A 12096-nucleotide genomic window follows, 5' to 3' on the forward strand; every position below is an offset into this window, starting at 1 on the left:
CTAAATATAAAGGGAAACATTATGCATTTATTAGCCTTAACAAGTAGGATATATAATAGCTGATTAAATACCTATTTCACTTCCTCCTAATTGTAATCCATAAGAAGATTTTTTTTTTTTTTTTTATTAGGTTAATGGATTAAGAAGCAAAAATATACAAGTACTTTCTTATTTATAAATTGAATGGGATTTGTCATAACTTATCCATTCCAATATTACAATCAATGTTCCTTAATGCTTTTTTTCATTGTTTGCAATTATTTTTCTTTCATTAAGGTGGTGAGACAAGCCTTTTCGCCTGGGAATTTAACTCACTAGGAGGAGACAAAGATTCCCGAAACTCAAAGAGCCCTTAAAAACCCTCCCACCTCACTAGTCTTATCTTTGCCTCCACAGGAGATGCTCTTGGGGTCCTCAGACCGATTTGAGGCCCATTTTACTCTGAGAGCTACTGTTTGTACAGGAGGAATTTTATGGAGTATTGGATAGTGGCACAATCACTGCCAGTACAAGTTAGTCAAAGGCCTGCCACAAGTGTTGCAGGGACCTGTCCCTAACCACCTCCTTTTGGATCATTGTTATACTCCACATGCACTGATCCTCTGCTGTCACGTGTACAGCACTGGATTTGCTATCTACTGGAAGCAGGATTTCTTTCATGTAATTGGCAAGAGTCCATGAGCTAGTGACGTATGGGATATACATTCCTACCAGGAGGGGCAAAGTTTCCCAAACCTCAAAATGCCTATAAATACACCCCCCACCACACCCACAATTCAGTTTTACAAACTTTGCCTCCTATGGAGGTGGTGAAGTAAGTTTGTGCTAGATTTCTACGTTGATATGCGCTTTGCAGCAAGCTGAAGCCCGGTTTTCCTCTCAGAGTGCAGTGAATGACAGAGGGATGTGAAGGGAGTATTTCCTATTGAATGCTATTTTCATCCTATCGGGGATCTATTTCATAGGTTCTCTGTTATCGGTCGTAGAGATTCTTCTCCTACCTCCCTTTTCAGATCGACAATATACTCTTATATACCATTACCTCTGCTGATTCTCGTTTCAGTACTGGTTTGGCTATCTACTATATGTAGATGAGTGTCTTTTGGTAAGTATGTCTTATTTTATTTATGACACTCTCAGCTATGGTTTGGCACTTTATATGTAAAGTTCTAAATATATGTTTTATACTTATATTTGCCATGATTCAGGTTAATCAGTATATTTCCTTCTTTCAGACTGTCAGTTTCATTTTTGGAAAATGCATATGAATTCATTTTTTTCTTACCTGAAAATTTTTCAAATTGACTTTTTCTTCTAAATTGCGGGCTGTTAGGCTCGGGGGTGCTCAAAATGCTATAATTTATTGCGTCATTTTTGGCGCGAGAATTACGTTTGTTGACGTATTTTCGTCATTTCTGGCGTCTTAGTTGGCGCAGAGAATTTTCACATAGTTGCGTCATCTGTGACGCACGTGTCTGTTACAGACGTTCTTGGCGCCAAAAAATACCTTTTCAGTTGTGGGCGTCATACTTGGCGCCAGATTTCTGATATTAAAGTCTTTATGTTCATTCTGTTTCTGGTTTGCAGGGGCTTATTTTGTTTGCATTTTTTTCCCATTCCTGAAACTGTCATTTAAGGAAATTGATATTTTGCTTTATATGTTGTTTTTTTCTCTTACATTTGCAAGATATCTCAAAAACTGTTCCTGTATCAGAAAATACTGTTGGATTCCTGATGACTGTTATCAGTCCTACCAAAGCTAAGTTCATTTATTTTTCTGTCATGAATTTTTTATCTTTAGCTATGGTTTGTAATAAGTTATCATGATAAGCTTTTACATGCAGAGTCCATTAGTATTAATGCATTATCTTTTGCTATTCTTTTTACATCTAATGTACAAGATATACCTAGGAATTTATAAGAATATTTTTCAGATTCTATCCTAAAGGCTTTGTCTGCCATCCCGCCTTCTAATAAAATGTATAGGTCTTTTTTAAACTTCTCATTTAGTTGATGAATTTTCAAATGACCGATAACATACTGAATTATCCTTCTCTGATGATGTTTTTTCTCAATCAGAATATACTTCATCAGATATTGACACTAACAAATCTACTTTTTTACTTTTAAATAAGTACATTCGTTCTTTGTTGAAAAGGTGTTGATTATATTGGATATTGAGGAAACTAGTTCTTTTGATTTTAAGACTAACTAACATTTAAATTCTGCTTATTAACCTTCTGTGGTTTCTTCAGAGGGTTTTTTTCCAGTTCCTGATACTAGGGAATGGAATAGGCCTGGGGCTTCTTTTTTTCCCTTCTTTTTTTCCTTCTTTAAGGTTTTTAATTTGTATCCTTTGCCAGCAATTAGTTTAGAGTTTTGGGGAAATATCCCCAAAGTTAATGGGGCTATCTCTGCTCTTGCTAAAACATACTACTATTCCTATAGAAAATAGTATTTATTTTTTAAAGTTTCTTCAGATGGGAAACTTGTATCTTATCTAAGGAAAATTATTTTATTTTCAGGTCCTTTTCTTAGGCCTACAATTTATTTGGCTGATGTTGCAGCTGCTTCAACTTTCTGGTTGGATACTTTAGTGCAACAAATATCGGATTATGATTTGTTTAGCATTATTAAGTTGATCAACATGCTAATTTCATTTGTTTCGTCATTTTTTTTATATTTTCACAACTGAGGTTAAATCTATGTCTTTAGTTATTTTAGCTAGAAGAACTTTGTGACTTAAATCTTGGAATGCTAATTTGATTTCTAAAATCCATATTTCTTTTTTTCCAAAGTAATCAATTATTTGGTTCACAATTGGATTCAATTCTTTCAACTGTTACTCTGGGGAAGGGAGTTTTTTTGCTTCAAGATTAATTTTTAAGAGTAAGTCTTAAGCTTATATTAGTTTTTGTTCTTAATAAGGAATGGAATCCTAATTCTTCTCCAAGTAACATATTTATAATTGGAAGCTTTCTTCAACATGGAATGAATTCAAGCTATTTAAAAGATCAAAGTCAGCCCCCAAATTTGCATGTAGGTGCGGCTCTTATTCCAGCTTAGCTGGTAAGGGGCAGGTTAAGACTTTTTTAAATTTGTTTGGTTCAATTCGGTCCAAACTTCTTAGATTGGGGTACAGAATAGGATTCAGAGTAAAACCGCCTGTGAGAAGTCTTTTTCTCTCTAGCATATTCCAGCTATTCCAGTAAAGGCTCACACTTTCCTGAAGTGTTTCAGACCTTGAAGCGCGGTTGGTCACCCGTTGGGGTCTCAAGGCGCTGCTCAGACCTGGAGTTATCTGGTGTATTCTTACCAGTTCCATTTCAGGAACGGGGTTTGGGGTTTTGTTCAAAATTATTAATTGTCCCAAAGATAGAAAATCTTTTTGAATTGTCATATAAGAGTACTTTCAGAATGGTGTTTTATATGGTCTTTCAGAATGGTGTTTTATATGGTCTATTCTGCCTTTTGGTCAGCAAGGGCATTATTTGTTTACAGTAGATTCAATAGATGCATATCTTCATATTCTGTATTCATTCAGATTATTTTCATTTTCTGAGATTCTCTTTTTTAGACAAGCATTACCAATTTGTTGCTTTTCCTTCTGGCCTAGTGACAGCTCTAAGAATCTTTTCAAGGTTCTTAGTGTTTTCTTAGTGTTTTCTTATTTGGACGATCTCATGGTACTTGCTCAGTCTTTTCGTTCTGCAGAATCTCATACGATTCAACTTTTATTGTTTCTTCAAAGACATGATTGGAGGATCTTTTTATCAAAAGCTCCTTGATTCCTCAGACAAGGGTCACCTTTTTTAGGTTTCCAGATAGATTGTGTCAATGTCTTTGTTTCTAACAGACAAGAGATAATTATATTGGGTTCAGTTTGTTGGAACCTTCAGTCTCTATTATTTCCTTCAGTAGCTATATGCATGGAAGTTTTAGGTCTCATGGCTGCAGCATTGGATTAGATTCCCTTTGCTCATTTTCATATGAAACCTTTCCAGTTTTTTTATGCTGAATTAATGGTGCAGGGATTATTCTAGGATATCACTTTTAATATCTTTGAATCCCAATATTCAACTATCTTTGACTTGGTGGTTAGATCACCATCATATAGTTCTACGGGTCTCTTTGGTTCATCCAACCTGGACCATGATCACAACAGATGCAAGTCTTTTAGGTTGGGAGGCTGTCTGGGGATCTCTGTCAGCACAAGGGGTTTGGAAATCTCAAGAGGCGAGATTACCATTCAATATTTTGGAACTCTGTGCGTTTCTCAGAGTTCTTCAGTTTTGGCTTCTTTTTGAAGATAGACGTTTTTTGGTTTTCAGACAGACAATGTCACAACTGTGGCGTATGTCAATTATCAGGGTGGGACTCTCGGTCCTTAGGCTGTGAAAGAAGTATCTCGGATACTTGCTTGGGCTAAATCCAGCTTCTGTCTAATTTCTGCGGTCTATATCCCAGGTATAGACAATGGGAAGCGGATTATCTCGGTTAATCAAGCTTTAAATCCGGGAGAATGGTTTCTTCACCCAGATGTGTGTTTTCGAATTGTTCAGATATGGGGGCTTCCAGAAATAAATCTGATGGCATCTCATCTAAACAAGAAACTTCCCAGGTACCTATCCAGGTCCGGGGATTCTCAGGCGGAAGCAGTGTATGCATTGACACTTCCTTGGAGTTATCAACCTGCCTATATTTTCTTCTGTTATGTGTGATCAGTCCACGGGTCATCATTACTTCTGGGATATAACTCCTCCCCAACAGGAAATGCAAGAGGATTCACCCAGCAGAGCTGCATATAGCTCCTCCCCTCTACGTCAGTCCCAGTCATTCTCTTGCACCCAACGACTAGATAGGATGTGTGAGAGGACTATGGTGATTATACTTAGTTTTTATGACTTCAATCAAAAGTTTGTTATTTTAAAATAGCACCGGAGCGTGTTATTACTTCTCTGGCAGAGTTTGAGGAAGAATCTGTCAGAGTTTTTTACTATGATTTTAACCGGAGTAGTTAAGATCATATTGCTGTTCTCGGCCATCTGAGGGAGGTAAAGGCTTCAGATCAGGGGACAGCGGGCAGATGAATCTGCATTGAGGTATGTAGCAGTTTTTATTTTCTGAATGGAATTGATGAGAAAATCCTGCCATACCGTTAAAATGACATGTATGTATACACTTCAGTATTCTGGGGATGGTATTTCACCGGAACTACTCTGTTAAAGGTCACTAATCCTTTTTAATAACTATTTATCATGTTAAACGTTTTTGCTGGAATGTAGAATCGTTTACATTGCTGAGGTACTGTGTGAATAAATATTTGGGCATTATTTTCCACTTGGCAGTTTTTTTGCTTTAATTGTGACAGTTTCGTTTCTCTTCACTGCTGTGTGGGAGAGGGAGGGGCCGTTTTTGGCGCTCTTTGCTACGCATCAAAAAATACCAGTCAGTTACTTTTATATTTCCTGCATGATCCGGTTCATCTCTGATAGATCTCAGGGGTCTTCAAACTTCTTTGAAGGGAGGTAAATTCTCTCAGCAGAGCTGTGAGAATTCTTATAGTGACTGTGAATAAAAACGTTGCTTTGTATTTTTTATGTCAAATTTAATTATTGTTATTTTACTAATGGGAACAAACCTTTGCTAAAAGTTTTGTTGTTTTAAAGTTTGATGCGATAACTGTTTTTCAGTTCACTATTTCAACTGTCATTTAATCGTTAGTACCTCTTTGAGGCACAGTACGTTTTTTGCTAAAAAAGATTATAACCAAGTTGTAAGTTTTTTGCTAGTGTGTTAAACATGTCTGACTCAGAGGAAGATATCTGTGTCATTTGTTCCAATGCCAAGGTGGAGCCCAATAGAAATTTATGTACTAACTGTATTGATGCTACTTTAAATAAAAGTCAATCTGTACAATGTGAACAAATTTCACCAAACAGCGAGGGGAGAGTTATGCCGACTAACTCGCCTCACGCGGCAGTACCTGCATCTCCCGCCCGGGAGGTGCGTGATATTTTGGCGCCTAGTACATCTGGGCGGCCATTACAGATAACATTACAAGATATGGCTACTGTTATGACTGAAGTTTTGTCTAAATTACCAGAACTAAGAGGCAAGCGTGATCACTCTGGGGTGAGAACAGAGTGCGCTGACAATGCTAGGGCCATGTCTGATACTGCGTCACAGCTCGCAGAGCATGAGGACGGAGAGCTTCATTCTGTGGGTGACGGTTCTGATCCAAACAGATTGGACTCAGATATTTCAAATTTTAAATTTAAATTGGAGAACCTCCGTGTATTACTAGGGGAGGTCTTAGCAGCTCTCAACGATTGTAACACCGTTGCAATACCAGAGAAACTGTGTAGGTTGGATAAATACTTTGCGGTACCGGCGAGTACTGACGTTTTTCCTATACCTAAGAGACTAACTGAAATTGTTACTAAGGAGTGGGATAGACCCGGTGTGCCGTTCTCACCCCCTCCAATATTTAGAAAGATGTTTCCAATAGACGCCACCACTCGGGACTTATGGCAAACGGTCCCCAAGGTGGAGGGAGCAGTTTCTACTTTAGCTAAGCGTACCACTATCCCGGTGGAGGATAGCTGTGCTTTCTCAGATCCAATGGATAAAAAATTAGAGGGTTACCTTAAGAAAATGTTTGTTCAACAAGGTTTTATATTACAACCCCTTGCATGTATCGCGCCGATTACGGCTGCGGCAGCATTTTGGATTGAGTCGCTTGAAGAGAACCTTAGTTCATCTACGCTAGACGACATTACGGACAGGCTTAGAGTCCTTAAACTAGCTAATTCCTTCATTTCGGAGGCCGTAGTACATTTAACCAAACTTACGGCTAAAAACTCAGGATTCGCCATACAGGCACGTAGGGCGCTGTGGCTAAAATCCTGGTCAGCTGATGTTACTTCTAAGTCCAAATTACTTAATATACCTTTCAAGGGGCAGTCTTTATTTGGGCCCGGTTTGAAAGAGATTATCGCTGACATTACAGGAGGTAAGGGCCACGCCCTACCTCAAGACAAAGCCAAAGCTAAGGCTAGACAGTCTAATTTTCGTCCCTTTCGGAACTTTAAAACAGGAGCAGCATCAACCTCCACTGCACCAAAACAGGAAGGAGCTGTTGCTCGTTACAGGCAAGGCTGGAAGCCTAACCAGTCCTGGAACAAGAGCAAGCAGGCCAGGAAACCTGCTGCTGCCCCAAAGACAGCATGAACCGAGAGCCCCCGATCCGGGACCGGATCTAGTGGGGGGCAGACTCTCTCTCTTCGCCCAGGCCTGGGCAAGAGATGTTCAGGATCCCTGGGCACTAGAGATCATATCTCAGGGATACCTTCTAGACTTCAAATTATCTCCCCCAAGAGGGAGATTTCATCTGTCAAGGTTGTCAACAAACCAGATAAAGAAAGAAGCGTTTCTACGCTGCGTACAGGATCTGTTAATAATGGGAGTGATCCATCCGGTTCCGCGGTCGGAACAAGGACAAGGGTTCTACTCAAACCTGTTTGTGGTTCCCAAAAAAGAGGGAACTTTCAGGCCAATCTTAGATTTAAAGATTCTAAACAAATTCCTAAGAGTTCCATCGTTCAAAATGGAAACTATTCGGACAATCTTACCCATGATCCAAGAGGGTCAGTACATGACCACAGTGGATTTAAAGGATGCTTACCTTCACATACCGATCCACAAAGATCATCACCGGTATCTAAGGTTTGCCTTCTTAGACAGGCACTACCAGTTTGTAGCTCTTCCATTCGGATTGGCTACGGCTCCAAGAATCTTCACAAAGGTTCTGGGTGCCCTTCTGGCGGTACTAAGACCGCGAGGGATTTCGGTAGCTCCATACCTAGACGACATTCTAATACAAGCTTCAAGCTTTCAAACTGCCAAGTCTCATACAGAGTTAGTTCTGGCATTTCTAAGGTCGCATGGATGGAAAGTGAACGAAAAGAAGAGTTCTCTTTTTCCTCTCACAAGAGTTCCATTCTTGGGGACTCTTATAGATTCTGTAGAAATGAAGATTTACCTGACAGAGGACAGGTTAACAAAGCTTCAAAATGCATGCCGTGTCCTTCATTCCATTCAACACCCGTCAGTAGCTCAATGCATGGAGGTGATCGGCTTAATGGTAGCGGCAATGGACATAGTACCTTTTGCACGCCTACACCTCAGACCTCTGCAATTATGCATGCTAAGTCAGTGGAATGGGGATTACTCAGATTTGTCCCCTACTCTGAATCTGAATCAAGAGACCAGAAATTCTCTTCTATGGTGGCTTCATCGGCCACACCTGTCCAGGGGGATGCCATTCAGCAGGCCAGACTGGACAATTGTAACAACAGACGCCAGCCTACTAGGTTGGGGCGCTGTCTGGAATTCTCTGAAGGCTCAGGGACTATGGAATCAGGAGGAGAGTCTCCTTCCAATAAACATTCTGGAATTGAGGGCAGTTCTCAATGCCCTTCTAGCTTGGCCCCAATTAACAACTCGGGGGTTCATCAGGTTTCAGTCGGACAACATCACGACTGTAGCTTACATCAACCATCAGGGAGGGACAAGAAGCTCCCTAGCAATGGTGGAAGTATCAAAGATAATTCGCTGGGCAGAGTCTCACTCTTGCCACCTGTCAGCAATCCACATCCCGGGAGTGGAGAACTGGGAGGCGGATTTCTTGAGTCGCCAGACTTTTCATCCGGGGGAGTGGGAACTTCATCCGGAGGTCTTTGCCCAAATACTTCGACGTTGGGGCAAACCAGAGATAGATCTCATGGCGTCTCGCCAGAACGCCAAACTTCCTCGCTACGGGTCCAGATCCAGGGATCCGGGAGCGGTTCTGATAGATGCTTTGACAGCACCTTGGAACTTCGGGATGGCTTATGTGTTTCCACCCTTTCCGCTGCTTCCTCGATTGATTGCCAAAATCAAGCAGGAGAGAGCATCAGTGATTCTAATAGCGCCTGCATGGCCACGCAGGACTTGGTATGCAGATCTAGTGGACATGTCATCCTGTCCGCCTTGGTCTCTACCTCTAAGACAGGACCTTCTGATACAGGGTCCATTCAAACATCAAAATCTAACTTCTCTGAAGCTGACTGCTTGGAAATTGAACGTTTGATTTTATCAAAACGTGGTTTTTCTGAGTCGGTTATTGATACCCTGATACAGGCTAGGAAGCCTGTTACCAGAAAGATTTACCATAAAATATGGCGTAAATACCTATACTGGTGCGAATCCAAACATTACTCCTGGAGTAAGGTTAGGATCTCTAGGATATTGTCTTTTCTACAAGAAGGATTAGAAAAGGGTTTATCAGCTAGTTCATTAAAGGGACAGATTTCAGCTCTGTCCATCTTGTTACACAGGCGTCTGTCAGAAAATCCAGACGTCCAGGCTTTTTGTCAGGCTTTAGCTAGGATCAAGCCTGTGTTTAAAGCTGTTGCTCCGCCATGGAGTTTAAACTTAGTTCTTAACGTTTTACAGGGTGTTCCATTTGAACCCCTTCATTCCATTGATATAAAATTGTTATCTTGGAAAGTTCTGTTTTTAATGGCTATTTCCTCGGCTCGAAGAGTCTCTGAGTTATCAGCCTTACATTGTGATTCTCCTTATCTGATTTTTCACTCAGACAAGGTAGTTCTGCGTACTAAACCTGGGTTCTTACCTAAGGTGGTCTCTAACAGGAATATCAATCAAGAGATTGTTGTTCCATCCTTGTGTCCAAATCCTTCTTCAAAGAAGGAACGTCTTCTACACAATCTGGATGTAGTTCGTGCCCTCAAGTTCTACTTGCAGGCAACTAAAGATTTTCGCCAAACTTCTTCCCTGTTTGTCGTTTATTCTGGACAGAGGAGAGGTCAAAAAGCTTCTGCTACCTCTCTCTCTTTTTGGCTTCGTAGCATAATACGTTTAGCCTATGAGACTGCTGGTCAGCAGCCTCCTGAAAGAATTACAGCTCACTCCACTAGAGCTGTGGCTTCCACTTGGGCCTTTAAGAATGAGGCCTCTGTTGAACAGATTTGCAAGGCTGCAACTTGGTCTTCGCTTCATACTTTTTCCAAATTTTACAAATTTGACACTTTTGCTTCTTCGGAGGCTATTTTTGGGAGAAAGGTTCTTCAGGCAGTGGTTCCTTCTATATAATGAGCCTGCCTATCCCTCCCGTCATCCGTGTACTTTTGCTTTGGTATTGGTATCCCAGAAGTAATGATGACCCGTGGACTGATCACACATAACAGAAGAAAACATAATTTATGCTTACCTGATAAATTCCTTTCTTCTGTTGTGTGATCAGTCCACGGCCCGCCCTGTTTTAAGGCAGGTAAATATCTTTTAAATTATACTCCAGTCACCACTTCACCCTTGGTTACTCCTTTCTCGTTGATTCTTGGTCGAATGACTGGGACTGACGTAGAGGGGAGGAGCTATATGCAGCTCTGCTGGGTGAATCCTCTTGCATTTCCTGTTGGGGAGGAGTTATATCCCAGAAGTAATGATGACCCGTGGACTGATCACACAACAGAAGAAAGGAATTTATCAGGTAAGCATAAATTATGTTTTTCCGCCTCTGGTTCTTCTTTTAAGAGTGATTTTCAAATCATCATGGAGCAATCGTTTGTGCTGCTGGTACTCCAGCATGGTCGCTTAGGTTTTGGTATATGGTTCTTGTTCGGATGTCCAGTTGCCAACCTTGGTCACTTCCATTAAGGCCAGACCTTATATTTTAAGGTTCGTTTTTTCTGTCAGGAACTCAAATTATTAAATTTGATGGTATGGAAATTAAACGCTTAGTGCTTAGTCATAGAGGTTTCTCTGACTCAGTGATTATTACTATGTTGCAGGCTCGTAAATCTGTGTCTAGAAAGATTTATTATTGAGTTTGGAAGACTTACATTTCATGGTGTTCTTCTCATAAATTCTCTTGGCATTCTTTTAGAATTCCTAGGATTTTGCAGTTTCTTCAGGATGGTTTGGATAAGGTTTTGTCTGCAAGTTCCTTGAAAGGACAATCACTGCTCCTTCTGTGCTGTTTCACAGAAAAATTGCTAATCTTCCTGATGTTCATTGTTTTGTTCAGGCTTTGGTTCGTATCAAGCCTGTCATTAAGCCAATTTCTCCTCCTTGGAGTATTAATTTGGTTTTGAGGGCTTTACAGGCTTTTCTGTTTGAGCCTATGCATTATTTGGGCATGGAAAGTATTGTTCCTTTTGGCCATCTCTTCTGCTAGAAGAGTTTCTGAATTATCTGCTCTTTCTCGTGAGTCTCCTTTTCTGATTTTTCATCAGGATAAGGCGGTTTTGCTGTCTTCATTTTTATTTTTCCTAAAGTTGTGAATTCTAACAACATTAGTAGAGGAATTATTGTCCCTTCCTTGTGTCCTAATCCTAAGAATTCTTTGGAAAGTTCCTTACATTCTTTGGATGTGGTAAGAGCTTTGAAATATTACTTCTTCTAGTTTATTTGTTATCTTTTCTGGTTTTAGGAAAGGTTAGAAGGCTTCTGCCATTTCTTTGGCATCTTGGTTAAGCTTTTGTTTCATCTTGCTTATTTGGAGTCGGGTTAATCCCCGTCTCAGAGGATTACGGCTCATTCTACTAGGTCAGTTTCTACTTCCTGGGCTTTTAAAAATGAAGCTTCTGTTGATCAGATTTGCAAAGCAACGACTTGGTCTTCTTTGCATACTTTTACTAAATTCTACCATTTTTATGTTTTCTCTTCTTCAGAAGCAGTTTTTGGTAGAATAGTACTTTAGGCAGCTGTTTCAGTTTGATTCTTCTGCTTACAATTTCATTTTTTTTGTTTGTTTTTTTCCAAAAGCTTTATTGAACATAAAATCGCTGCATACAATGCAGAATTAAAACAGTTACATATGCAACAGTGTGATAACAATGTACAATTTCAGTTTTTTTCATTGTAAAGATTAAAACTTTTGATTTGGGTTGTGGATTAAGTTTTTCAGCGGAATTGGCTGTCTTTATTTTTATCCCTCCCTCTCTAGTAACTCTTGCGTGGAGTTCCACATCTTGGGTATTTGCTATCCCATACGTCACTAGCTCACGGACTCTTGCCAATTACATGAAA

The 12096-nt window shown here is 40.1% G+C and overlaps 1 protein-coding gene across 1 annotated transcript in view; it reads left to right on the forward strand.

The window, feature by feature from the left end:
• Nucleotides 1–12096, forward strand: part of RPS6KA5 (ribosomal protein S6 kinase A5) — a 589637-nt gene that overhangs the window by 512862 nt on the left and 64679 nt on the right. The gene's annotated exons all lie outside the window — the stretch shown is intronic.

This window comes from Bombina bombina, chromosome 1 (assembly GCF_027579735.1).
Source record: "Bombina bombina isolate aBomBom1 chromosome 1, aBomBom1.pri, whole genome shotgun sequence".
NCBI classification, from domain to species: Eukaryota; Metazoa; Chordata; class Amphibia; order Anura; family Bombinatoridae; genus Bombina; species Bombina bombina.